The following is a 4421-nucleotide window of genomic DNA, read 5'->3' as shown; positions in this document are numbered from 1 at the left end:
ATTCATGGTTTGCCTTCATTGCAACCAAACGGGCCATCAGAAGGCCGAGTGTCCAGAGCTGCTGCAGAGGTCAGCGTTGGGGTCTGCATGAGTTACTAAGGGACGACCAGTAAAGGCCGAGGCACCGAAAGCTCGCGGAAGAGCTTTCCAGTTGACAGCGGAGGAGGTCCGCGTAGCGCCCGATGTCGTGGATGGTACGTATTCTATCATTTATTTATGCTGAATTGTGATGTGATGCTTATTTTATGATATGCGTAGGTACTTTTCTTGTGAATTTTGTACCTGCTTTGGTGTTATTTGACTCGGGTGCGAGTCGGTCATTTTTGTCTTTAGCGTTTACTCAACACATCACTATCCGGCGAGAGGTGTTGAGTCGACCTCTACGAGTTTCTATAGCTGATGAGCAAGCGGTGTATGCTACAGATGTGATTCAAGGATGTGTACTCGAGATCTTCGGTATTGAGTTCCTGATAGATCTGGTCCCCATTACGATGGGGGACGTGTGTGTCATAGTGGGCATGGATTGGTTCAACCGAGTTGGTGCTGTTATTGACTGCAAGCGACAGCTGGTGATGATACGAGACCCTAGTGGGGAGTACTTATAGTGTACGGCGAAGGTACCCAATGTAGGTCAATGTTTTGTTCGGCTGCCAGAGCGAGATAGAGTTTATAGTAGGGCTGCAACGGGTTTGTAGCCTATGTAATAAACACACGAGTGGCTGCTAGGAGGCCAAGTTCAATTGATGATTTTCCGATAGTTCGCGAGTTCCTGAATGGTTTTCCCGAGAAGTTGTCGGGTGTGCCTCCCGAGAGGCAGGTAGAGTTCCACATAGATTTGGTTCCGGGGGCAGCGCCTATCGACAAGGTGCCTTATCGCCTTGCGCCACCAAAGATAGAGGAGTTATCCTCGCAGCTTCAGGAGCTGCTAGGGAAAGGGTTTATTAGACCGAGTAGTTCCCCTTGGGGAGCATCAATCCTTTTTGTCAAGAAAAAGGACGGTTCACACCGGATGTTCATTGATTACTGGGAGTTGAAGAAGTTGACGTTCAAGAACCGTTACCCATTACTGAGTATCGACGATTTGTTCGATCAGTTGCAGGGAATGTCTTGGTTCTCCAACATTGACTTGAGGTCTAGGTATCATCAGATGAGAGTGCGGGATGAGGATATCCAGAAGACAGCGTTCAGAACTCATTATGGGTATTACAAGTTTGTGGTGATTCCTTTCGGGCTCACCAATGCACCGGCGGCAATCATGGATCTCATGAACAAGGTGTGCCGGCCGATGTTGGATCATTCGGTGATCGTGTTCATTGATGATATTTTGGTGTATTCGAGATATAGAGAGTTGCATGATGAGCAATTGAGATAGATTCTCGGGGTACTGAGGTCGGAGAGGCTTTATGCCAAATTTTCCAACTACGAGTTCTGGTTACGGGAGGTCCAGTTCTTGGGCCATCTCATCAACCAAAATGGGATTTTGGTCGATCCGGCCAAGATTGAGGTGGTTATGAGGTGGGAGGTGCTGAGATCACCCACCAAGATCAGGAGTTTTCTATGATTGGTTGGCTACTATCAGAGATTTATCAAGGATTTCTCTAAGATCGATGTGCCTCTCACCAGGTTGACCGGGAAAGGTGTTGCTTTTTCGTGGGGTCCGGAGCAACAGTCCTCGTTTGAGACACTTCGCCACAGACTATGCGAGGCTCCGGTGTTAGCCTTCCCAGAAGGGATGGAGGATTTTGTGGTGTATTGTAACGAATCGATATCGGGGTTGGGTGTAGTACTTATGCAGAGGGGGAATGTGATAATGTATGAATCGAGGCAGATGAAGCCTCATGAGACGAGGTATCCCACCCACGATCTGGAGTTGGGGGCAGTGGTGTTTGCCCTCAAGATATGGCGTCACTATCTGTATGGGGTTCGGTATACCATATACACTGACCACAAGAGCTTGAAGTATTTTATGGATCAGCCCAACTTAATATGCGTCAGAGGAGATGGTTAGGCGTGGTAAAGGAATATGATTGTGAGATCCTGTACCACATGGGCAAAGCTAATGTTGTTGCTGATGCCCTGAGCTGTAGGGCGGAGAGTACCCCGATTCGAGACATTTGTATGCAGTTGACAGTAGTGACTCTAGTGTTGGACACCATTCGGGAGGCCTAGGCAGAGGTCGTGATACCGGAGAACCGCATGAGAGAGAGGGTGATAGGGCAGGTACCTGAGTTCGTTACCGATAGCCGCGGACTTATGACCTTTCAGGGTCGGATTTGGGTACCGTATGCAGGCGAGGCATGTACAACCTTGATGGAGGAGACACGCAGATCGAGGTTCTCGATCCATCCTGGGGCCACTAAGTTGTATTTGGATCTGAAGAAATAATATTGGTGGCCCTGTATGAAAAGGGATGTTGCATGGTTTGTTGAGAGGTGCTTGACATGTCGCGGGGTTAAGGCTGAGCACCAGCATCCGCACAACAAGTTGGAGCCAGTTGAGGTTCCCCGGTGGAAGTGGGAACAGATTTCCATAGATTTTATCACCAAATTGCCAAGGACCGCGAGCGGAATCGACGCAATTTGGGTGATTGTCGACCGACTGACGAAGAGCGCGCACTTCCTTGCTATCAGTGAGAGCTCTTCTGCAAAGAGACTAGCGGAGTTGTATGCGAGGGAGGTGGTATCGCGACATGGAGTACCGATCTCGATTGTATCATATCAAGATGTACGTTTCACTTCCAGGTTCTGGAAGAAGTTCCACGAGGCGTTGGGCACGAGGCTGCATTTCAGTACCGCTTACCACCCACAGACAGACAGAAAGAGTGAGCGGATGATTCAGATGCTCGAGGACATGCTTCGGGCAATGTGTTGGACTTCGAAGGGTGTTAGGACACGTATTTTCCGTTGGATGAGTTTTCCTATAACAACAGCCACCATTCGAGTATTGGTATGCCTCCCTTCGAGTTGTTGTATGGGAGGAGGTGTCGGACTCCCATTTATTGGGGAGAGGTAGGGCAGCGCGTGATGAGAAGCACTGAGATAGTGCTTCAGACGACCGAGCAAATACAGCAGGTCCGACAGAGGTCGTTATTGACGCAGAGTCGCTAGAAGAGTTATGCGGACAGGCGACGATCCGAGCATGAGTTCCAGGTGGGAGATTGCGTACTCCTGAAGGTGTCTCCATGGAAAGGAGTGATTCGATTCAGGAAGAGGGGCAAGCTATGGCCTCGATACATTGGGCCGTTCAAGGTGACCGCGAGGGTGGGCAAGGTAGCGTATCAGTTGGAGCTACCTGCAGAATTGAGCCAGATTCATGATACCTTCCATGTGTCTCAGTTGAGGAAGTTTATAGCCGACGAGTCGGCGGTGGTACCGCTGGAGGATATTCAGGTGGATGCGAGCCTAAATTACATTGAGAGACCAATCGCGATCCGAGATCGGAAGATCAAGGTTCTAAGGAACAAGGAGGTGCCTCTGGTTCAGGTCCAGTGGCAACATCAAAGGGGGTCCAAGCTAACTTGGGAGCCGGAGTTGGAGATGTGGAAGCAACACCCCAAATTGTTTGCCAAGCGAGACTTCGGGGATGAAGTCTAATTCTCGTGGGGGAGAATTGTAACATACAGATTCCCCATGTATTCTATGTTGTTAATTATTTTTGGGATAGAGAGAGGGACTCGACGAGTTGGCGCATAGACTCGTCGAGTAGGATCACGATCTGTTGAGTGAATTAATGAACAGACTCGACGAGTTGGAAGGGGTGAACTCGACGAGTCCGTGCTATGAGTTGAAACCCTAAATCCCCAGACTTGTACCCTATTTAAAGGACCTTACGGCCCTTAGTTGTGGCTACCTTCGTCCTAGAGAGCACCATAGCATCTGTGAGCCTTGAGAGAGTGAGAGAAAAGCCATTGTTCACCATTTCTTGTGTGTTTTAGCAAGAAGGAAGGAGGTAGAACAATCTATGCGGATTGAGGAGCTTGGATCCACTCTTATTTGATCAGAGGAAGCTGTTGGAGGTAACAATATGTGCCATTCTCGTGTTTATGATAATTCTAGTGGAATCTAGGGTTTCTTTATGTCTATTTTAGTTTGAAACTGGAGTATGTGAGGTCCCAAGGAGAAATGGTTCATAGATCTGGGCCTTAAGAGGTCCAGAGAGTCCTTACCACTCTGCTTTATGCCATACCATTTAAGTTATGAGCCTAGGAGGCCATTTTAGAGGTTATTACACCAAAAGAAGCTTTGGGTGTGTTGCATGTGTACCAAGATTCGAATTTTACATGATTATCATTCTTGGGAAGGTCAGATCTATTGAGTAGAAAAACAGATCTATCCTTAAAAGGTCATTTGTGTATGAACATGGAAGTAACTCGCCGAGTTCATAAGTGGACTCGACGAGTCGAGTCAGGGTTGCCCCGCGAT

The sequence above is a fragment of the Lactuca saligna genome, chromosome 2 (genome assembly GCF_052625555.1).
Source record: "Lactuca saligna cultivar CGN05327 chromosome 2, ASM5262555v1, whole genome shotgun sequence".
Lineage (NCBI taxonomy): Eukaryota > Viridiplantae > Streptophyta > Magnoliopsida > Asterales > Asteraceae > Lactuca > Lactuca saligna.
Note: the sequence above shows the minus strand (reverse complement) of the source record.